General features: G+C 42.7%; 1 protein-coding gene and 1 long non-coding RNA gene across 7 annotated transcripts in view; one reads left to right on the top strand and one right to left on the bottom strand.

Moving 5' to 3' along the window:
• Positions 1–24,829, top strand: part of BABAM2 (BRISC and BRCA1 A complex member 2) — a 387,307-nt gene that overhangs the window by 328,349 nt on the left and 34,129 nt on the right. The gene's annotated exons all lie outside the window — the stretch shown is intronic.
• The window catches only part of LOC140844047 (uncharacterized), a 47,706-nt gene continuing 44,554 nt past the window's right edge, over positions 21,678–24,829 (bottom strand). Inside the window, exon 3 of the long non-coding RNA XR_012122175.1 lies at positions 21,678–24,731. This is a non-coding gene — a long non-coding RNA (uncharacterized lncRNA). The remainder of the gene's footprint in view (positions 24,732–24,829) is intronic.

Raw genomic sequence — 24,829 nt, 5'->3', positions numbered from 1 at the left:
AATATTATTCAGCTATGAAAACAACAAGCTGTATCTACCCGCAATAAAGACGAAACCTTAGAAACCTAATGTTGACAGAAAAAAGCATGTCACAGGAGACATATACAATATGATAGAATTTTTATATAAAAAGCTCAAAACAAACAAAACCAGACACTGTTTTCTTCAGAGACACAGAAATAGGTGTTAAAACCATATTTTTTAAAAACAAAGGAATGATAAACAGGTATTTGAGAATAGTATTTCTCTGGGGAGAGAGGCAGGGAAATTGGCTGGAGAGAGGGAGCCCACCGGGACTTCAGCACACAGAGGTCATGTCTGCTCTGGGAGGGGAGTATAGATTCACCCAGATTCTGGTTTTTTCCCTAACGTAAGTGTGTGTTACAAGTATTCTTTGATATGTATCAAATATTGCAAAGTAATTTTTAAAAGAATGAACTAGAAAACTAAAATAAGCAGTAGTAAAAATAAATCTTTTTTAGTTCTAAGAATGTGGCAAGGAACAGACTCCTCACTTGAAAAGGTTTCTTATTAATTGTTGTTTCTGATGCTGTGAAAGTAACCCAGCTTGGGCTGGCTCTACCTAAGATCACAAATGTTGCTGGTGCCCGTTGTTCTGATGAGCCCCAGTGCCCTGGTCAGAATCCTATCTGGTTCCCCTGCAGTTTTCTTAGTTTCCCCTGCAGTTTCTATCAAGCCAGTTACCCTTACCCTTAAACTAATCATCTTCATACTCTTAAGTGTGCAGGGTGACTTGATGTCGATTGCAGAGATTATTCCCTGCAGAAAAACCTGCAGAGTTACATTGTGATCCTTTCCGATGAAAGGCAGGATTTACGGAGCTAAATTTAATAAATACTATCCCTTTGAAAGTGTCTCATACCTACAAAGATATAACCAAACCCAACATTTCAGCCAAATGGAAGCTGAGGCTTGTAGCAGACAGGAGGAATTGCTATGTGGTGTCCCAGCAGATACATGTCCAACTTCCAGGGCAACCAAAGTACTTGATAAACATGTCAAATCTTCTTTATCATAAAATGTAAAGGCCTAATGGAAGCACCACAGAAATAGTTGCCAGCCTGGGACCCATCCCTTATCTGGCTGCTGTCAAAGTGTCTGTAAATAATCAACCCAGAACAATCCTCTGCAGTGTTGTTTTCTCCTTCCCATGCCCTTCCCCCTTGTCTTCAAATGAAGTTTTAGCCTCTGCAGTCTCCACCTTCTGTAGGGGATTCTGTGCTCACTGCACCCAGAATGAGTCAGCATATGGATGCATACTCACATTTCCAGGGAAATGGATTGAGGTTATCTTATCAAAGAGCCCAATCTGTCCAACCATAGATCAAAATCAAAGCATTTTACAGCAACCCAGAGGGTTAAGGTAGCCCAGCAGCCACACTCTGGAACATGCAGTACAACTCCTTTGGGAAATACCTAGCCAGGGAGTGACTTTTGGTCTCCCAGGTAAAATGATCACTTCTCAGACGGCAAACCCTTTGTAAAAGGGAAACAGACTCCATCAAAACAGGGTAGTGATGAGATAAAGGGGGGCCACTCCTGTGTGAGTGTTTGTCATTTTGGTGGGGATTTTGTTTAACATGGTTCCTACCTTATCTGTCTTCTTTTAGATTTATAGCTCCAGAGCTCATAAAAGGGAGGCCACAGATGTGAACATGAGCTGAGGAAAGATTAGAAACAAAGCTAGGCTATTCAATAAAAGTAGTCTTAAGATATTTTGGATTTTGTTCTTCTTGTCATTCTTTTTTTCTACAGTGAAGATCACCAGAGGTTCTTAACGGTACTTGACTAATAGTACTTAGCCGTACTTGGCTAACTCTACATATTGTGAAAATGCTGGAAATGATATTGCCATGGCATTATTTATAGTAAGTTTTCTAGTTTCCATTACTCTGCCTTGCAAAACAGGGTTAAGTCCACTATTTTGCTTCAATTAAAAAATATTTCTTGAACCGTTGTCCTGGCCAGGCACTCTATTGGGTGCATGAATAAGGGATGGTTCTTCCCTCGTGGAACATAAAATTAGAAAAAAATGAATATGTCCCACTGTTCCAGAAAATAGTAATAAAATTATCTCTTAAGAAAGGGCCAGATCTAGGAACAAGCTCTTCAAGTGGTAGTGTTTGACACCTACTTTCTGCCATGGAGAGGATTTTGACCACTGCTGCTATTGGCCATGTATTGTTTTGTACCTAAACCAGATACCACCTTTGTCTTCTCACTCCTGAACCAAGCATCAGCCTGCTGTTCACCCAGCTGGCATGATTATTCCTCCAATCTGTTGATATCTTCTGCTCTTCCTATGGACGAGAAGGTGTCTCGATCCTCAGTCCAAATCACAGTAATAGCTCTCATTCATGGAACACTCATTATGAGTCAGTCATTGTGCTAGACGTTTTATGTGCATTATCTCATGTAATCCTTACAAAAAAGTCCTGCTAGATAAAAATCACGATTGGCATTTTACAGATGTAAAGGTAGAAAGCAAGAGGTTTAGTAACTTGCCTACAATCCCACTGGTGGCGAGTGCAGAACAATCTGAACCCAAATGTTCAAACTCTTGAGGTCTTCCTGTTCTGCTTTCCTTTATCTTACTCACACAGTGATGTAATACTATTGTTTCTTGACTCTTACAGTGATATGATCTTGCCCTGTTTCCCTGGAGTCAGGTATGCAGGGGGTGCATGAACATTGAGTTGACATATACAGATTATGTTCCAGAGCCTTGGATGCAAAAAAGGATGTGGAACATCTTACTTGGTTTTCCCAATTTAAAAGATGGCCATCCACAGCTAGGTCTCAGGAGAACGTTTAACTTGCCTGGCATTGTTTGAGATAAAAGGAGGCAGCTGCTTCATATATATGGAATTCAGAAGAACACAGGCCCAGGGTCTTAGAATTTTCATCCATAGTCCAAGTAGAGGAGGTTTTTATTAATGCAAGGTGTGTTTGATTTGGTTGGGCCTTCATCTGGACCAGAGCCACCACCTGCCACCAGGGCCACTTCCTGCTGCATCAAGGAGATTGTTCCTTCAAGGTCTCACCCACCCCGGGAGTGAACCAACGTGACCTCCCCTCCTTACGGCATGGGCCCTCTCAGGGACAACTGTGCTTCCAACAACCGACTCAGGCCACAGCCTTCAAATAGTTCCTGGTTTTCTTTTTCAGTGAAAGAAATTTCAAGAAATCAATCTGTCAAGAGGAAACAAGCTTTTTAAATATCCATGCCTTTTTTTTTCTAGTTTGATTGAGGTATAATAAATAGAAATTTATATAAGTTATACAATTTGATGTTTCAACATATACATATACTGTGAAATGATCACATTCAAGCTAGCATATCCATCACCTCACATAGTTACCATTTTTTCTTTTGTGTGTGGTTTATGTATGTGTAGTGGAATATGTTATGTGTAGTGAAAATACGATCTACCCTTTTAGCAAATTTCAAGTGTACAGTACAGTATTGTTAACTATAGTCATCATGCTGTACATTAGACCCCCAGAACTTATTCATCTCACATAAATGAAAATTTGTACCCTTTGACCAACATCTCCCCATTCACCCAGCCCCTGACAACTACCATTCTACTCTCTGCCTCTTTGAGTTTGACAATTTGAGATCTCACATGTAAATGAGATCTTACAGTGTTTGTTTTCCTGTGTCTGGCTTATTCCTTTAGCATAATGTCCTCAAAGTTCATCCATTTTGTCACAAATGGCAAGATTTCCTTCTTTGTAAAGGCTGAATAATATTCATTGTGTATATACTACACCACATTTTCTTGATCCATTCATCCATTGACAGATATTTAGACTATTTCCCTATTCTATGGGAGTGCAGATATCTCTTAAAGATACTGATTTCATTTCCTTTGGGTATATACCCAAAAGTAAGGTTGCTGTTTTTAATTTTTTAAATACCCCTCCATACTGTTTTCCATAGAAGCTGTACCAATTTACATTCCTACCAATAGTGCACAGGAGTTCTTTGCTAGCACTTATCTCTTCTTTTTGATAATAGCCATCCTACCAGGTGTGAGGTGATACCTCATTGTAGTTTTTATTTTCATTTCCTTCCCCGATTATTAATGATGTTGAGCATCTTTTCACGTATCTATTGGCCATCTGTATCCTTCTTTTGAGAAATATCTATTCAGGTGTTTACCCATTTTTTAATCAGGTTTTTTTTCTATTGAGTTGTATGAGTTCTTTATATGTTTTGGATATTAACCTCCTTATCAAATAGGGCTTGCAAATATTTTTTTCTATTCCAAAGGTTGCCTTTTTACCATTGATTGTTTCCTTTGCTGTGCAGATTTTTATTCTGATGAAATCCCACTTGTCTGTTTTGCTTTTGTTACCTATACTTTTAGTGTCATATCCAAAAAGTAATTGCCAAGACCAATAGCAAGGTTTTCCCCTATGTTTTCTTCTAGTAGTTTTGTGGTTTCAGGTCTTATGTTCAAGTCTAATGAATTTTATGTTCATTTTTTATGTAGTGTGGGATAAGGGTGCAATTCCATTCTTCTGCATATGGATATTCAGTTTCCCTAGCACTGTTGACTAAAGAGACTATTATTTCACCACTGTATGTTCTTGGCAACCTTGTCAAAGATTAGTTGATCATAAATGCATGGATTTATGTCTGCACTCTCTACTCTGTTTCTTTGCTGTAAATGTCTAGGCTTTTCCAGTACCATACTTTTTTGATTACTATAGCTTCGTGATATATTTTAAAGCCAGGATAGTGTGGTGCCCCCAGCTTTGTTGTTCTTCCTCAAGATTGTCTTGGCTGTTCCGGTTCTTTTATGGTTTCATATGAATTTTAGGATTTTTTTTTAGATTTCTGTAAAGAATGCCATTGGGCTCTTGATAGGAATTGCACTGAATCTGTAGATCACTTTGGTTAATATGGTAATGCCCATGCCCTTTATAGCAAGTATTCCATTGATATATAGAACCTGAGCACTCCCATGGTACTGGAAAGGATTGTAGATAAATATAGAAAGCATGCTTCACCTCAAATCCACCCTTTCTAGAGCCATTAGTTAAAAGAGAAAGGGCCAGCCATGCAGGTTAACTGTACAGTATTAATATTGGAAGACCCTGCTTATCTGCTTGAAATGGCAGGTTTAAAATGGGTTTTCAAGTTTTATAGATGTGTGCTCAAGCTTGGTAATTACACTTAGCTTATGATATTTATGCTAATCAGTAATGTTTAGTAATTTCAGCTGATGATTACTCATCTGTTCTAGGAACACAGTAGCTTTTAGAGATGGCTCCTATGGTCAAGGGCATTACTTATGGTTGGCCTGTATGGACAGAGTCCCCCCTGCACCCTGCTACCAAATGAACTATATTAAAACACTTTCCTTTTGTTTCTCTTCTGCTGGGAAGTGCCTGCTGACCTCTCTCAGTAGACAGGCTCACCTTGCCTATCACGCTTCTCTCTCACTCAACCTTGGCTTCTTTGTTGAGTCTTTCTGCTGTCTCTTCTTACCTCTGTGTCTTTCTTGAACCCGTTCTTAAAACCTGTCTCCAGTTTTGTCTCTAACCAGATTAATCCACCCTTCCCAAAATCTGAATAACATAATTATGAGACTTTAACATATAATATCTTGGATGGTTCTTTAATCGTCATGTGCAATTGCCTCATGATTCTAGTTAATTTGCTCACCAAGGTCCAAGACTATGTCTAAGTGATGTTGTAAACTGTGATATTATTATGCACAGTGCTCCACAAGGTGTTGGGCACTGGGCAAGGGCCCAGCAGCCAGGGGGTGCTGGGAGGGCAGCACACACTCGCACCCACTTTCATTTACAGGGTTTCTTCATTAGCACAACCCTGAGAAGCAGATGTTATTTGCCCCATTCTGCAAGTGAGAGAAGAGAGGTATAGAGAAATTAAGTAACATCAGTCTTGTGGGAATGGAGGGGAGCCAGTGTGTGGCAGAGACTGCAGGTGGGGTACAGAGGTGAGGCTGGGCTCCTGCGGGTAGTGCCCAGGTGCGGCTGGGGCCTGGGGCTGAGGCATGACTTCATTGGCCTCCTTGGAACCAGTCAAGTGAACAGTCTGGAGAGATTAGGGGACTCAGCGTCTGTCATGGTCAGAGCCAGGCAGTGGGCTTTACAGGCCATTTCCTGAGGAATTTTCAGATGGACCAGTGGTTTCATCTTGATGTTCTAAAGCACCCCTGTGCCTGGGAGAGCTTGTTCATGTAGCCATTTGATTGAGGCCAAGTGGTCTGATCTCTTAAAAGAGAAACTGAAATGGCGGTGGAAACTTTCTAGGCCTCGTATCCTGAGCAAACACTGATGAGACATCCTTTCAGTCTTTTCTGGCTTCAGCCGCAGCTCAGATTAACAGTGCTTTAGCATTTCACTATTGCTGGCTGATTGATGAAGGTATAAGCTCCATGCAGGTAACCTGCTCCTGCCTCCGACTGAATTCATTGTACATATTGCCTAACTGGGACAAGCCCAAGGTGGGGCTGGCGAGAGCCAGCAATGCCAGGCCCACAAAGGCAAGCCGAAGACCAGCAGGCAAGCCTGAGGGCTGGGCAGCTACCCAGCACATGGGTGGAGTACGAAAGCTTAGTTGTGTGGCTGGAGAATCCAGGGTGTGGTGAATGGAATCAGACATGGGGACAGTAAAGATTAATATTTAATACCTATGCATTTATTAGCGTGGCTGGGTCTTTGGTCAAAAATATAAATTCACAGTTCAGGATTTTAAAGTAAATAAGATTACTGATATTTCCCTTTCAACAGTCAATAAGCACTCCCCACTAAAAGATAAGTATGGTCTTTAATTGACCTTTAACCTGAAGTATTGAAATTCTAGTTTTCATAAGCTGTTAGCTTTCAAACGATTGCTCAAACCCGTGTCCCTGTCAAAAGTTAAGAGTGAACTTTATTTTCATTAAAATGTTTGAGTAAGCCCTCCTCTCTTCCCCAAATCTGCCAAATTTTTATCTCAAAAAGGGGCAGGCAGGGGGCTCTAATATGATGGTAAGATTTGTATCTTCACAAGTAAATATTACAAATTAGCTGGGTACCTTGTGGAAGCTTGTTGGGTCAAAGTGACTCACTTGCAAAGATGAAGTTATTTTTAGAGATGTAATTTATACTGTTTAGAAAAGAATAAAGAGATGGTAAAAGGCTAGATCTCTCATTATAGTTTACAGAGCTCATGAACCCAGCATCCATGCAAAAGATGACTAAGCAATGGGTTGGTTGGTACTTTCTCTCAGAATTTTACAGACATGAGTCACCCCTTTAGACTGCAGACACAGCATCAAGGTACCTGTGACTCAGCTCCCATTTAGAAGAGAACTAGAATTCAATTCTGATACACTTTTGTAGCTAACTATGTACTGAGGAGATTACATACCGAGGGAAAATTTGCCTTGGTACTGCACACTCATCAGGTGTTTTTAACAAGGATTAATTTATCTTCATCTCTGACCTCTGAAAGAATCTGTTTGCAATCCATGCTGGCTCATGTGCCCATTCAGTCTGCTGCTGCCCATTGCAATGCCACCTACTTTGTGTTTGGGTCCCTGACCCAAGTGCACAACTGTCCATAGCAGAATCTCAGCCTCTGTCTGCACTAGATGTCTGGCATTCAGGCCCACTTCCTTTAACCGTGTGTGCATGTGCAAGTGCGTCTGTGTGTGTGTGTGTGTGTGAAAAATTCTAGTTTTCATAAACTGGCAGAAATAGCTTTGAGAGGCTTGCTCCCCTCCACACTGTGTCCATGCCAGGGATTAAAGGAAATATAATAATTTTCTTAAACAATTTTCTTATGTCTTTTAAAAAAGCCATACACCTGTGTGCAGCCACATTGATAGAATTATCTCTGTGTGAGCAGACTTGTTGAAGCAAATGTATTGTTCTCTCTGCAGGGCTGCTGCTTGGTTTCAGGCCCAGGGTGACCTGGAATTCCTAGGTTTCGGCCTTACACTAGGATCACCCCTCTCCATTGGCACATGCTGATTACACAGCCTGTTTGGAGTTAAACCCTTAGAACATGACCTGTCCTTTCAGATATACAGAAAATGATTCTTTGAAGTTTGTAGATCTATCAGTAGATTATTCATAACCACAAAGAAATTTATATTTATGATTTTTATCAAAGAAACATGAGCATGGTTACAAAAGCAAATACTCCAGAAAGACACATAATAAAGAGCAAAAGTCCTCTGCCCCACGCCTGCTCATTGACAGTCACTGTTTAACCACTTCTGTCAACTGGCAGTTGCCTCTGTAACTTTCATTCCTCACCTATTGTGTCTATAGCACAATGACTGAGAAGGTCAGGGCATGCAGAGGTTAAAATCTTGGACCTAAGGTCAAAGGGAAAAGCCTTGTGTACATACAAGTCAACTCAGCAAACATTTGAGTATCTGCTATGGACTGAGCCCTGTGTTAGGCCCTGTGGTCACAGAAAAGGGCAGGTGCACTAAGGAATTTGTAGTCCGGTGAGGGAGGCAGATACACAAATACAGTAATGCAACTCCCATGTGAGAAACGCTGTTATACAGGTGTGCAACACAGGTGCATAAAACCCCTGCTGGGAGGTTTTACAGTAATATCCTGAACTGGGTCTTTAAAGTGCTAATAAGAATTTGCTATGGAAATAACAAGGAAAGGATGTCCCAGGCACAGAGAACAGTGTGCTTGTGGACTGATGTGGTGCAGTCAGAAGATTGGGAATAATTCATAAAATCACATTTTTAGGGTCCATGAGTTAAGGAAATAATAGTAATAGGAGATGAGGCAGCAAAGAAATGTGCCTGATTATGAAGAGTCCTGTATGGAAGGAGTTCAAAGTATATCCTTCCATGGATAGAGACCCTGTGTGACATTATCTCCATTACACTATTGGTCTGATGGCAAAGTGGGGGTAGAATTCAAGTGGGAAAAGCTGGGGGTAGAAAACCATTTGAGATAACTTGTCCAGGCAAAATAATACAAGACCCGGAAACAGTGGGAGTAGCGGGGGAGAGGAAAGGACAGAATCTAGAAATGCTTCAGAGGTAGAGTCAGCCAGCCTCAGTGAACAAGGGAAAGGAAGTGCAGGTTACTGTGTAATTCCAGCTGGAATAGCTGTGCAGAGAGTGGACACTTAAGAAGAGGACCAGAACTAGCGGGGGAAAGACAGGGAGTTTAACTCTCCTGAGTTCAGAGTGTTCATATGATAAGGAGGGGGAGATAGTAAGTGGCCCAAACTGCCAGACTGAAGCCTGTAAGAGCTACCCTGAGTGATACAGACTTGTGCACCATGTAGCGTGGGGCAGGTGGAGGTGCCACAGGACGAGTCGGTAACGCGAGAGGACTGAAAGCAGCTCAGGAAGGCAGCAGCTGGTGGCAGGCAGGAGAGTCCCGGATGGAGACCAGTGAGCAGCAGAGAGGTGAGACAAGAACGGGAGGAAGGGGTACTGGGGAGGCCGGTGGCAGGTGAGAGGAGAAGGACAAGCATCCGCTTTGGTGATTAATGGTCACTGTGCACGATGGGGGAGTCAGAGTCACATCTGTGCCTTGTGGGGAACCCGAAGCCAGGTGCGGATGGGTGACAGAACTCAGTGACAGTGGAGAAGTCATACCTGTCCTCTTAGAGAGTTTGGAGAATTAAAGGAAGATGGAATGGGAAGTAGCTAGAAGGGGTGGGGGTCAAGATGGGAACTTTGGGGGATAAGAGGTTCTTCAGCATGATGAGGAGGTACCAGTGGAGGAGAGGATGAAATTTAGAGGGGAAAGGAGAGAAAGAGAATGGAAAGAACAAAATCCTTGAGGCTTTCTTCTCAGAACCTCACATACAGGTCAAGGAAGAAGCTTTAGTCAAGGAGTTCCACCTCCTCTGACACTGAAGAAAAAGGTGCACAGACATTGATAAGTAAGAGGTCTGGGGAGGGAGGAAGGGCCAGGAAATGGAGATATTTTCCCGTGAGGGTCCCTTTTCTCTAAGTAGTTGGAAGCAGGATTGTCTCCTGAGTGAAGGTGTCAGGGGGTGGTTAAGGTTTTAAAAGAGATGGAAAGTTTGGAGTAGTCACGTGAACCAGCACAACATACTAGGAGTGGTTTAGTTCATCTTTTTATTACTAGCACCTAACAGTGTCTGAGCAGTCAGTACTCAAATATGTCTCTGAATCAATGCATTTTTAAATTGTGGTCAAAGAGATGAATTTTAGAACTTTCTGTTTCACAGCTGGAGTATGAGTAGATGATGGGAAGGTTCAGGGTGTGGCCACAGGGAAGTGAGTGCTGGAGAGGTCGCCGTTGTAAATGCTAAAGTTACACCAGATGATTGCAGAAGTCCATACGGAGAGGAAGACTTGAAGCAGGCATGGATGTTCTCAGGGATGTCAGTGTGCAGGCAGGAGGCTGGGCAGATGACAGCAGAGAGGATGAACGGCAGGGGTCGGCCAAGTCAGAGCTTCAGATAGGGATGCCTGTCTCGGGGGCAAGGCCGGGGTGCCCACAGGTCTGGGAAAACCTGCCTGCTCACTTTACTCTAGGGGGTGGCCAAGGGAGAAAGCCAGCTTCCCTGCAGACCTTCTGAGAAGAAAGAAGGACTCCTGGGGTAGAGCAGAGGGGGCCAGAGTGTGGTGCAGAACGGGGACTTGTCCTAAGAGGACGCAGAGCGACAGAGGGCACTAGGACGAGTCAGGAGGACAGAGGATGGGTCTCACTGAGAGTGGTAGTGGGTGAGCTAGGGGGGAGGTGGACGGAGGAGCAAGGCGGCTGGGGGGCTGCGTGGGGGCGGTGGCTAAGAGGGCAGCCGGGCAGCGCAGGAAGTGGTAGTGGAGGTCTTGTCACTGCTTGGAACTCTGCCAGATGCTCAGAGCCATGGTTAGCCTGCTGGTTGGACTGCCCAGTGGGTCCCTCCCGCGAGCCCACGAGTGCCGGGGCAGCTACCCCAGAGGCCGGGACTGTCCCAGCTCTCAGATGCACTGCGCACATCTCATGGCTCCTCTGACTGGAGGGTCTCAGCATGGGCTGCAGACCACCGCTTACTACCTGACTGTGGAGAGTCACACACAGATGTCGAGAGGAAACCGTAGAAAACTTCATAGTAACTTGGCTCCGCTGTGACATCCAAGCACATGTTTTTTCAGTTATTTCATTTTGTTTTATTTAATCACTCTACAACAGATTGGAAATTAAAACAAACAAAATAAAACTTGTCCTTCACCTCAGAGAATTAAGGAAACAGCCCTACAGCATTTCCACTGCAGCCGGAGGCCCTGATGCGGATTAGGCCCAGTGGCTTGTCACCCTGCTCTGGCCCTGCAGTTCCAGTGACCAGCACAGCCTGTCAGCCGCAGTATTTCTTGACCATAGAGTCCAGCCCTTCACGAGCAAAACATGATAGACAGTCTAGCACTCAGCCGGGGCTGCTGGCGTCCTGCCCTGAGCAGCCCCTCCAAGCCCCCGTGGAGTCTGCACTTTGCTTCTCTGCCGTGGCCAGGTGAACATGCAGCTCGGGAGGCAGAGTAGCATTCCTTGGACCCAAGGTTTCATCAGCCAGAAACCTCAGGACAATTCAACAGTGATACATATCAGCAAAGCAAGGCCACTGATATTGCTATCTCCTTTTTATTATCCACTGAAGAAAAATAGCACATTACAAAACACAGAAAAAGAACACAGAGCCCAAGCGGCAGATGGTCAGTCTGTCTGCCTCTGAACCACAGGACATGTGATGCATCCTCCTCCTTTGGACTTCTCACACTATACCGTGATTATCTTGTTTACTGATTTTCCCTAATATGAGCATTTTAGGGCAGAGTTCATTTTTGCTTCATCTTAAAATCCTTTACCCTTAGCAGAGGGGTTAGTGTGGATAGGGCAGCTCAGAGGCTCAATAAACAAATGCACAAACTCACGTACTCTTTTCATATTTGGTGTATAATAATGCATTTGGTACTATTCTCATACCAAATCATAACTGATTTTCAGATAGTTAAAACCCCGAAGGTCATAGTATGCTGTGCTAAAAGCTGCCTTAACTCTCACCAGTCACAAGCCCCATGGTCAGGGATGCTCAAGGTCACCCTCTTTGAGTTTCAGACCAGCAGCTCTCTCTTCTCTCTTTGCCTTAAACTACCCTGCTCCTTAAGCTGAATACCTACACATACACGCATATATGTATCTAGACAGAACAGTATGGTGTGTACCTGTGAAATACGGTACCGCTTGGGAAAGCCTCCCTCTAGACCTGAGCTTCCGGCACTGCGCTCTGGACCCAGCCAGGTGCCAGCTCACAAACTTCTTTGCACATTTCAGTTGAATTTTTCCATGAGCTGAAGTTGAATGATGACTTAGCAAGTTGAACATTTAAAGAATCAAACCTGTTTTTCCATGGAACCAATTAATATTATACCTAAAGTGAACCATTTAGGTTATAGAAACAGAGATTTCCATCAGAGAGAGTATTGGTAAGGGGTGGGAACAAGATGGGGCGGGGGAGAATAGCCTTTGTATTATCGGAGCAGCAGGCAGGCAGAATGCACAGGGAACGGGTTAACTGTTGAGTCCATCAGGCCCTGCTGAGGTGTGACCAGGTTTAAGGTACTTTGTTTTAAAGCTCTTTGGAACTTCCCTCTCTTCTTTATTCTGAAACTGATTCTTTCCATCTGTCCTTAAATGTTCTATGTATATGAACTTCAAGATCTGTATTCAAACTTAAAGTGTTTTTCCTGTAGCCTAATAGTCTGAACCAAGTCTTTAGAAGGGAAGGCCTGCCCTGGGCTGCCCCCACCAGCATTCAAGAATTATGTTTTTACCCAGGAGACCTTGGTTAGCCCCCTATGAGCTAGAACAAGAGGTACAATTTGGTGATTAAGCTGGCGTCCATGTGTAGGACAGATACAAAAAAGACAGAGGAAACTTAATTGAATTGTTTCAGGTGTAAACTGATTAGTATTTGTTGCTCACCTGAAATGGTAGGAGTGGGAGACCTGAAAGAATTGTTCTTAGGTCTGACAAATAGTATATTCAGCTGTGTAAAGTATGTTGCTATTTTTTTTAAAATACATTCCCACTTCTGTTTATCCATGGTAGAAGTCAGTGTGCCCTGCCCCCCCAGGCCCACATTCCCTCCCAGTAGAACACTGTCGTGTAGACCGTCCTCTCCAGGATTGCAGTCAGCATGAGCCTTCCCAGAGAGGGAAACAGCAAGGTGAAGAGTCAAAGGTGACTCCCTGGTTTTGAACTCGGCAGAGTATTAGACCCAATCTGTGTGCAGGTGAATGGGCAACAAGCCATGGCTTGTATTTCAGACATGGTGTGATTCTTCCCCAGTTGACAGCAGAACATCCAAATGGCATCAGAACTACTGGGTTCTGAATCTGCAGACCTGAATTCAAGGTCCCGCTCACTCATACAACTGTAATGCTAAACAAAGTACTCTATGTTCCCGAGTTTCAGTGTTCTTTCCTGTAAATGGGTAATAGGCCGTATTGTCTCATATATACATGAAATCATTTAAGCCATAACATTTATGTCATGACATTCACCAGGCCTCTGAGATTATCAGACTGAAGCACAGGTGAGCAGTCAGAGAAGGATACAGAGATTTTGAAGTCATCGGAGGGTATTGATAGATGGGGCTTTCTGGAACTTTCTAAACAAGGAATGCCAAGGGCCCAGACTTCAGTGTTGACAAGTTTCTCAGCTGAGCTTTGGGAGGGAGGGCTGTTAAGCAGATGGAGAAAAGACAGTAAACATTTTAAAAGGAAAGGAAGTAACAGATCAATAGTGTTATGGAAACTGTGGGAGAATAACAGAAGTGAGCAACAGTGTCAAATGCTATTAAAACCCCATAGAAATGACCATAAAATAACTTTCCCAATCAGAGGGAAGGAAACAAGGAAATTGAAACACCAAAAATAAAAATTCTTAAAAGTCTGAGATCATTGTACCCTGGAGCATAACTTACAAGGTCTGAAAGACAAACATCATATTTCTCCTCCCAGTCTGTTATGACCGCGGGTGCCAGTCTCAGGCTTTTGCACACTTTCTTGATCAATGGCAGAGAACTTGCTTGCCCATAGCAACCCCTGGCTGAGATGGTAGATGAACCAAAATGCCCCTGGATCGACCTCCTTCCAGAAAGTCAAAAGCAATCAGCAAATCTAGTTTGTAGCACTTGTGGTAGAAAGAACATGGGCTCCAGACCCAGGCGGGCCAGGGCTAATCCTGGCCCCAACTCCTCTTCATGGCTGCAAGTAAATTCTCATGCTTGCCCCAGGGGGACAGGCTTGCTTCCTAGTAAAAAAGGGTAAGAAAATCATGTGGCAGAAAGCACCCAGCACATTGTAGGTACTTGATAAATACTGATTTCCTTCCTTTTTCTTAGCATTTCTTAGAAGAAAACACAAAGCAAAAAACCACCATGCCTAACTGTTTTCTGTAGTGAGAGGTTTTTCAGATTTGGGTCAGTGCAGAACTCCAAGTTCTACTGTAAAGGCAGCTATGGTATATGTGGTCACTTGGCTCCTGCAGGGGATTTACTGGGTCACAAGTGGCGTGGTCCAGTGGAGCTCACTGGCTGGGGAGGTCAAGACCTTAGGGTTCTTGGTGAGGCTGCCCAAGCAGTTCACAGTTCACCACTCTGTACCACAGTATTGGTAAGGGGTGGAAACAAGAAGGAACTCTCTACAGTTCACCACTCTGTACTACAGGCTCCCCTGTTACTAAATGGGTAGATGATTTCCAAGACCCCTTTCAGACCTGAGGTTTAACTAGTGTGCCCTCTGTCGTGACAAGACATCGAGATTTTAATTATCTGCAGCTCAGCTCTGCCCTATAAGCACACCTGTCAAAGGCAACCAAGAGGAAGGCATCAACAATAAAGGGGGTCACAAGTCTATGTGTCTCACTCACAGGGGGCCCTCCAGACCTGACTCTTAAAACTTTCTAATAAGCTGATGTGCCAGTTCCCAAGTCCCTCACACAGGGGACTTTTTCACCCACAGAAGGCATGCTAACCTAATAGGTTGGACTGGGAGGTAGGGGTCACGGGAACCAAGAAACTGCGGACAGCAGACGCGAGACACCTAGTGTGTGGACTGGCGTTTCTCCTCTGTCCCTGATGTCCCCTCTAAGAGTTAAAATTTATAATCTTGACTTAGAGTCATTTAGAAAAGGATATGGGAGAAATAAATGTGAAGTCAACTTTAGAAAGATTTCTATCAAAAGCAGTAAAAAGAAGACAAGTTTGGAGTTGCTAAGATAAACCTTTATGGGTGTAATATGCTTTTCTTAGTATAATGCTGATCTTTGCTTGAAAATTATCTTATTCCTTTCAATTTGGATGTACAAGTCAAGCAACATCTTTAAGTCAAGGGCTTGCCTCAGCATGTTCACCTGATGTTTACACAGTTTATTCTCTTTAATTCAAGTTAGTTAGATAGGAGAATATGACCATTTAAAAACAGCATTGTGACAGCAAGTATACTTAAGTCTCAAATGGAATTTCTAATTGGAATTGCCATCAAGGAAAAACATGAATGAATTCCCATGCCCCTGCTGTATGTATGCCCCAGCCCATTCTCACAGGAGGAATAATGACCCAGGAGCTGGTCAGAAAGCAGAAACAACTGAACACCTGGATAATTTACAGACCAAATAGTAGTAATCTCTGAATATACAAAGATTGATTATAGTTCTGGTCTTCTTTTTTTTAAAGAACAAAACCCCTCACAAAGAAGTTGTTTAGCAAAAAAAAGAAAAAAGTGTTTCCCTTGAAGCATCCATGGGAATGAGGAGAATGTTGCATTATCCAAGCTCAAAAAGAAAATTATCTGACCAAGTGTTCATCAGGCTTCCTCTCTGTTCACATGTTTTCTGGTCTGTGGTCAGCTTTTGCTGCAAAACCCCATTTGACCTTAGGTTCTCCAGAACTATGATTTTTTTTTCAAAGGAAGAAGATTGTAGAATTAAAAGTGAAGAGTTCCTAAGGACTTCTGAATTTTCCTCCAATAAAAACACAGGCAAAACTAAGTTGGAAGCTTAATTAAAAGAACATGGCTCCTTTTAATCAATGTAATATTTTCTCAGCTGGAAGCCAGGTTGGGAAAAGATTGTACAGACTTAAATTTGTTTTTTTAATTGCTTCTAAGAGAAAAGTAAGTAGTTATAGGTATCATTTATGGATATCTGCTTTGTGCCCAGTATTCTACATGTATTCATTGTATAATGTAAACCACCAACTGCCTTGCAAGGCAGTTTATCCCATTTTAAAGATTAGAAAACCTAGGCCCAGGGAGTTCAGTAAATTGCCTGAGGGTCACCCAGGAAGTAACTGGTAAAGTAGGAATGAAGCCCAGATCTGTCACTTTCCAAAAATCATGTTCTTCCCGCAATACTATCCCATTCTTGCATTCCTTTAGGCTCCACCCCTTATCTACGAGCACTTTCTATGTACCAAATCCTGTATCGCATGCTTTATTTTCAACCCACAAGTTACATTTTTTTCCAGTTTCATGGATGAAAAAAGAGGCTCAGAGAGGTCAGTTAATCTGCCAGAGTTACTCAGCTACCACGTAGGAATCCAGGTCACTGCCGCCAAAGCACATGCCTCCGTCACTTGAACATTCAGCTTCTACTTAGATAAGCTATTTCCTGTCCATCTCACCAGACAGGGCTGAACCTAAAGCCACCAAAGAATGGAGTGGCTTATCTTGGAACATTTCTAGGGAAAATATCCCACACCACCTAATCCAGTAGGTCAGACATTTCCCATAGTTCGAATACCCTGGCACCATATAAATCTACAATGGGGAACGCTTGGGAAGTATGATACACACAAAAATAAGCTAATGAAGGTTTCTGCATTGGGAAATGACACGCAGCCAGGGCTTCTAACCCTGTCTTGTGAGTAAACACATAATCACTCTTGAGGGGCATGATTTTCAAGCACTGCCAGATATTTGACTTAAACTAAGTCCCCCCACAATCCTACATCCCACAAGTTACATTCAGTCCCACATCTCAGGCCCTGTGATTGCACACATAGGAAGTAGGAGCTGTTTTTGAGAAAATGGGGGGGGTGCTCCTGTAAATCGCTAACAGCCATTATCAGGCTTTTCGCTCAGAGCCTCCCTTGACAAGGCTTAAGACATGTTTAGTAAAGAGGACTCAGTTCCCACACTGAGAAGTGAGTGACTGCTCTCCTCTAATACTAAGTAATAACTTATTTTTGATGTGTGTGTTATACTGTGCTGGGGGTATTTAAATTGTAGGGAAATACTGACCCATTGGCAGATGGTACGGTGTGACCCGTGGGTGGTATGTGATATTCCCCCTGGAAATGTTCAAGGGTGATGCTGCGTATAGAAAAAAGCCCATGCTCTTTTGCTTTGTGTTGCCAGCTCTCCACAGGCTGACGCCTTTACCTGGAACCCCTCTGCGTGAGCATTCTGTCCTCTTGGCCGGGATGCCCTCCCCCTCACCCCCTCACATTCCTTCAGTCTTCTCTGCAGGGACTCTGCCTGCAGTTCCCTCACCTTTCTCCTTCCCTCCCAGTCATGACCCACCACCTGCTGCAACTGCCTGTCAAGATCCTAGTTGCCTTTCAAGGCCCTGCTCATCTAATGAACCTTCTAGAAGCCCTTAGATGGATCATCGTTGCACCCGTCCCCATGGTGGTTACTCCCCCTGTCGTAACCCTCACCATCATCTCCCTTCTCAAGGACAGCGAAGGTCCAGTGCGTGCTGGCACTCAGGAGGGGCACCAGACCAGTCAGCTTGGCCCCCGCAGAGCTAGCTCGCCAAGTTAGGTGCTTGTTGCTGCTTTCTCTAGAATGTAAAATGTATAACTAGCTCCTTTAGATAAAAAAAAAAACAGATTGGTTTCACAGTTCTTTTTTCTTCATGAAGCCACGTTAGTCATCCTTCACTCTGGAGGAGTCACAATATTTGCAAATTTGTACCTCATAGGGTGTTCTCATTTTTCAAGACTGGAATTTAAACCAACCAGCTTCTGTCCCCTTTCTTTAGCTGTTTTAAATTTGCCCTTTTCCTTCTAGTCATCTAATTCTTGGTACATTGTCCATGAATTTTTGAAATTAAAAGCTTATGACTGTACAGACTTGCCCAGTTTTTAAGTGTCAAGGATTTTGCATTTGAATATATTTTAAGTTATTTAAGGATTCTCTTAATCAAATTCTTCCCTAATTTAGCCAGATTTCCTTTTTAATCCTCCTAGGCCAGAAGTTTATTTATCGTGACTAAATTATTTTAAAGATAGAAGTTAAGACATTATTAAATGCTATATATGGTTTTCTCTCTTGCTTGATTTCTCCTGCAGCTCATAAAAACATGTTTCCTTTTTCACATGTCTAGTGTGGTCAGCATTCCCTCACGTTTTTTATCTATGCCAGTCAGTCACTAGTTATATATCGACGAGCTACTAGCTCAGTGTCTAGCCCAGTGTTACACATGTGGAAGCTGTAAAATAATAAGAAGTACACTTACCTGTTAGCAATCCAGCTAAGGCTGGACTATGTGGACATGGATGGAGGAATCACTGAGGAACAGGACAGGCAAGAGAAGCTTCCAGAAAGAAGGTGGGAGTTGGACCGTGTCACAGAAGCAAGAGCAGGTTGGAAGGACTGAACAAGGGGCTGGGCCTGAAGAAGTGCTTCCCAAATTGAATATAGAAGATGCCAAAAGAGCCAAATAAAAAGAGGAAATTTGCTGTGTCTTCACAGTATTGAAGTTTTATTGACTTCTTTCCTCTTCATGCAATATTCCCCAGACTCCAATTCTGACTCAACTTGAACCTTCTAGAACCAACTCAAAGTCCATCCCCTCTTCAGAGCTTTCACACAAGCTGGTGTCCCTTGCTTTGCATGGATACCACATACATGCTTCATGCATCACCTTAACCCACTGAACTGTAATAGCATGTTTCCCTTTTCCAGGTCTCTTGATAGCCCATGAGCTCAAAGGCATGGACACTTTCATTCTTCTCAGTATCCTATCCTCCAGTTAGTAAATTTGGGAGGAAAAGAAGGGACAGAAGGGGAACCCAGCTGACCAGCTGATTTTGTGAACCTGATGTTGTTCTCACAAGAGAATGTACTTCTGCTTAGGTATCTCTCTAAACTACATTCTAGTTTTTATGCATTTTTTCTTCTGTGCTTTTCATTTTTCTTTACAACTTTGGTATGTTTTCCCCTGAAGACCATTCACTTCTCCAGACCTTAGTTTTATAAATGTTGGGATTTTTAAAGATAATATTTATTTGAAAAATATATGTGTAAGTACAAATATCACACAAAACACACCCATGTACTTCGAAGACTAATAAGAATACCACCCAACTTCAGAAAAAGGGCATAATGCCAGAATCTTAGAAGCCCTATGCATGTCTCTCCCAGGAATAACCCCTGCCCTGAACTTTATGTTAACCATACCCTTGATTTTCTTAATAGCCTTACACCTACCATATATCCATAAACTATCTATTGTCTCTTTCTCTGTTTTTGAACTTTACGTAAATGGAATCATACTGAATATTTTCTGCTGCTCTGAATATCAATGTCCTTGCTTTCTTAAAACTTTTTTAAATTATTAATATTTAAAGCTTATGCAAGTGTATAAGGAGTACAAAAAAAATACCCATATATCCACCTTAGTCAAATCTTAATGTTTTGCTGTAATTGCTTCTGGGTTTTGTTTTTAGGAAATAGCACAGAATCAGTTTGGTTGAAGCCCCCTGAGTGCCTCTCCTTTATGCATTCCTGTCCCTCTCTCCTTCCCTGTTACCCCCAGAGGTAACTACTGTCCTTAATTTGATGACTGTTGTTCCGATGCACCTTTATATACTTTTGCTACAGAGATATTTATAAACAGTGTGTAACTATGTATGTGTGTTTTTAAACTTCCTAAGAACTTACTCAGAACAGTGTTCAGCTGTAATTTGTTTTTTTCAGTGAACACTTTTTTTGTGTTCTTGAAATTCGTGTATGGTGACACATGTATAACGTAGCCTTAGCTCATTCATTTAAACTGCCCGCAGGTAATCCATTATAGAATATACCACAGTGTATTGACCCAAGCTCATGTTGATGGATATTTAATGTCTCCAGTTTTTGCTGTCACAAACAATGCTTCAGCACACCTTCTTCTACCTCCCTAATGTGGCCGTATTTTAGGAGTGAAATTGCTGAGTTATGAAGTATGTACCTCTTCACTGCTGCTGTATAAGAGGTTACAGAAAATTACATTCTCTTCACTGAATGAGAATTCCTAGTGTTCCACAGTCTTGACAACACTTGAGTATTGTTGGGTTTAAAAATAATGGGTATGAAATGGAATTTCCTTGAGGTTTTGATTTGCATGTCCCTTAAATGCTCCTTACCTTTAGTTCAAAAGCATTTACTGAGTGTCTCTCCCATGTCGTGCACTGTGCTAAGTGCTAGGGGTATTACAATAACTAACTCATGGCCCCTGCCCTTCGTCGCTCGCGGTCCTTGCAGCGATTCCAACCTGGGGAGGCATATCAGAATCACTTAAGGCAGGTTTTCATTAATCAGAGCTCTGAGGTGGGGCTCAAGTATCTGCAGTGTTAATTCCAGTGTGATGCTGATACGTGCTTCCAGTTGAGAACCTCTGATCTTGTGGGAGGAAAGAGTAGCTGATTCAGTCTGGGTTTGTTTACATGGGCAGGGTGAGTGAACCTAGCTCTTCACTGGCCAACACTATGGTGTCCCTTTCATCTTGAGAGTCTTCTTACCATTTTATGTGAGTGTCTCATTGGGTGTTGGAATGATTAATTTGTATCTGTGAAGCACCTCCAAAGCAAATGCTAAACAAAATATAAGCAGAAGCCAGATTTCTTGTAACTTCAACTATTTGGGACAGCTGTGAACCCAAAAGGAAACAAACAACAGCAACAAAGGGGAAGGAGGAGGAGACGGTCACTGAATGGTGCCTGCGGAAAGCAGCCCAGCACCCGCACATCAGTTCCATTAGTGGGCACCTGCTCCATGCCGGGCTCGGGTCTGGGCACCAATACTCAGCTGTGCCTCACCCGTCAGCAGCCGAGACACATGTGGGGTGAAGCAGGCACAGGAGAAGAGAAGAGGCAAGAAAGAGGGATGGCATTGAGACAGAGTTGGCCTTGGCGAGAAGTGACAAAGGGAGAAGGAGCTGGCTGGGAAAAGGAAACAAAGAGGACATTTGTAGTCAGGCGGCAAACAGCGTGTCACACCCCCGTAGCCCTGGGACCTCAGTGTAGCACAGCAAAGGCACATCAGCTCTTACCAGGGGACAGTCGGTGGCGGGGTGGCGTGAGGGCTGGCTCTTCAGGAGCAGGCATTTAGAACAAGCAGCTAAGGCCATCACCTGTAATGATTTTTTTCATGTGTTTTCTGTCATCAAGAAAAGGCTAAATTATTTTCAGTGTATTTTATTTATTGAGATGTGGTATATAAAGTTGGAAAGTTTACTATCAAAATAGGAAAATTTAAGCACTGTGAAAGTTCATGCTATAGTTAGAAATTTCACAGATACAGAGCAGTGTATTTTTTTTAGTCAGATGAAATAAGTTTTTTAAGGAATGAAAATTTATTTAGTACCTGCTCAGTTTTTGTTCAATCCTTTCAACAGCTACTATGAGACAAGAATTATTATCCTCATTTTATAGATGAACAAATCAAGATTCAAAGAGCTGAAATATTTGGACTATGTCTCACCAGTAAGAAATGGTGGGCCTATGAACTGAACCCATTTTTTATCTGACTCCAGAGGCTGTGCCTTTTCCCACCATACCATGACGTCTCCCCCATATTAGGATTTTTAGAATTTACAGTGAAATTCAGAAAACTTCAGACTTTAGTTTGGTATCTGAAAACCCCAAAGGTAACCTATTAACATAATCAAATCACACAAAAGATAGTGAAAATTTGAAACCAGTTTAACAAAATCTGGTTGATTTTTGGTGTCCCTTGTCATTGAAATGTAAGACAGGGATGGTAAAATAAGACACCTTGATTTGTAATGATACTTCTGAATTAGAACACTTTACTTCTATATTTCTTGTAGGCAAGTGTTTTGCATATGTGGTGGTCAACTTTCCAGTGGGCAGAATCTGTGCATCTCAAGGGCTTAGTGGGTAGTTAGTAAGATTGGAGGTGGCCAGTAAATAAGTGACAGGCTTCCTTAACTGGTTGTGTGCCCACTGTGGCGGTAATGAGATGTGTACAAACTGCTTTTAGGAAAAATTGACCTCAGAGGGAGTCATCGTTGGAGGGGGGGTTTACAGCAAGTCCACATGGGGTTAAAACTATCTCCTAACAAGGCTTTTAGGAACTTAAGAGGCCTGGAAAGACTGGAAATGGGAGCACAACCGTAACCACCACAAAGTGAATCCATGAGTATCTTCCCTACAAACCCAAACCCAAGAACACAGGGATATATAGTTTGGAAGGTTTGGAGAAATGAAATAATGGCTGACTTGTGAATAATGATGAAAGTATTTGATGATGTGACTCCCAGGGAAGAATTATGGTTAACCCCTCATTTGTTTGGCATTTTCAAGGGTTGAACCATTCCACATAACTGAGTTTTCCTTACAACTAAAACTTTCCTATTCATGTGCCTTGAATGTTTTTAACCATGCTTGGTGGAAATATTTCTGAAATAGATTATACAATTATCCAGCCTTCTTGAACAGAAGCTGCACAAAATAACATTTCCTTAGATGCCTTCCATTGCAAGTTTGAGAAGATCTGATTGAAAGAGGTTTAAAAAGTTAGGACCTGTAATTGTGTCACATACAAGAAACCCAGAGCTGGGCAGTTCCAGCTTTTAGAAAGAATGAATTTGTCAGCCCAGTGATGTCAGGCTGACTTTCCCCTCATGGTCACAAGATGGGTGCACAGCTCCAAGCCTCAAGAACTCACATGATAAGGTCCAGGCAAGAATGAAATGGGGCTTCTCCTTACATGTGTTTTAATCAGAGAGGAAAATATTTCTCAGAAGACCCCTAGCCGACTTCCCCTCACATCCCATAGGCAAGACTGAGTCACATTTCCAAGCTTTGGTTCTATAAGAGACTGAGAGGGAATACCCAGCACTTCGGGACTCTGGAGTGGGAGGAGGGTTCTGCCCAGAGAAAAGAAGGCTGGAGGATGGCAGTTGGGTGGGAACCAAGAGGGTCCGCTGTGTATTACCAAGGCTAGGAGTGAACATTTCTTGGTGTACAGTGAGAGCTTGAGGGGTGCTTGAGCTTTTTGTTCCTACACTAAATGGCTCCAGACCAAGGTTTTTGTGTTGTTTCCTAGGTCTGCTTTTATTATTCTCTCACCTGCCTTTGTGCCAGACTGCTAGTTATCACAACTTGCTGTTGATCTACCTAGTCCTGCTCTTGCCATAATTAGGATATTTTGTGGAAAAATCACAGAATCAAACTTGTTAGAACTATGCCTGCAATGTTCTGAGTGTCTGATAGCTGTCCTGTGGGTGATATGTAGTATGGCATTTCTTTTGACTGTTCAGGGTCATTCTGCCTTGGTTGAGGGTTGTAGAGAAGTGACAAGTTTCTAGAGACTTGGGAATCTAGATAGAAATGTAATGAAGTCTTCTTATGGTGCAAGGATGAACATTTAAGTTTGCTGACCAAAGAAGGCAAACCTGCATCTGCCCTCTGAACCACAGCATGGTTTAGAGTGGCAGCAGAGCTGATCGCCACCCCCTCTCAAAGCGCTGTGGCTGGTGGCTGCCTGGAGAGCACCACTGGCCCTGGGACTGTGACCAGTGGAACTGTCACTGCAGTGGCTGTCCCACATGAGGCAAGCTGAGGCAGAGTGTAGTTGTCCCTGCACCCCTACCCCCCAATCCCTCACTCCCGCCAGGGCGTCAGGGCCCTGGGAGTGAGCCCTGTGAGATGCCCAGGGTGTTCAGCATTAGAAGTGTTTGGGTGTGACTTGTTTCAGCAAGTTCTTGAAAAATGTCAGCTTCGGAAATGGGTGTTAAAATGATACTAAACCAGGGAGGACCATCCCTTCTGTGGATGGAGAGCTGACCAAAATTCAGTCTCTGGATACAGGAAGAAGGAAATAGGAAGCAGTTGTCAAAATAACACTGACAGTGAGTAACTGAACCAAATAGAGTGCTTCTAGTCCAGGGATCAAACTGGAGCTAGTCGGTAGGTAGGGTTCTAAGGAAGCAAATGGTTAAAACGTTCAGTTTTGATTTTGCTGAAACTCTGAGCCCAGGCTGCTTAGAACCCTGGGAGTTCCTTCAGGTCAAGCCATCTGTTTGAAGGCCTGAAGTCATTTCACTGTGTTCCAGAAATCCTGAGTTAGCCTATAGGCAAACATTAAGTGACAGAAACATTTGGAAATAAGGAAAACGTGTTTTTTTAAAAATTCTGACTAGTTTATACCATTCAAATCATTCTTACACAAAAAATGCCAGGTATTTCTCATAAATATTTCAGTTATTAACTCCTTCTTAGGCATAGAACATTTTTCAAGAAGCCATCCTTTTATTGACTGCTGAACTGGTACAGACAGGGTACCACTCAGTTAAGTTGAACAAGATATTTATATTTTTCTGATTTTATCTTCTCATCTGTGGATTACTGATCCTGTCTCTGAAGTACTCTGACCATTCCTGCTCCCCTGATGATCCAGCCACTGTGTTCAAATTTTGATAGTGGTCAACTATACTTTTTTAAGATGAATCTGCGGAGAAATAATCATGTAATCAATGCTTTTTTGGGACATGGTACATACATATCAGCGTATAGCTGTCTGGTACTTTTTTTTAAAATCACAACTCA

This window comes from Manis javanica, chromosome 1 (genome assembly GCF_040802235.1).
Source record: "Manis javanica isolate MJ-LG chromosome 1, MJ_LKY, whole genome shotgun sequence".
NCBI classification, from domain to species: domain Eukaryota; kingdom Metazoa; phylum Chordata; class Mammalia; order Pholidota; family Manidae; genus Manis; species Manis javanica.
The sequence above is the reverse complement of the archived record's forward strand: the minus strand, read 5'-3'. Positions and strand labels throughout refer to the sequence as shown.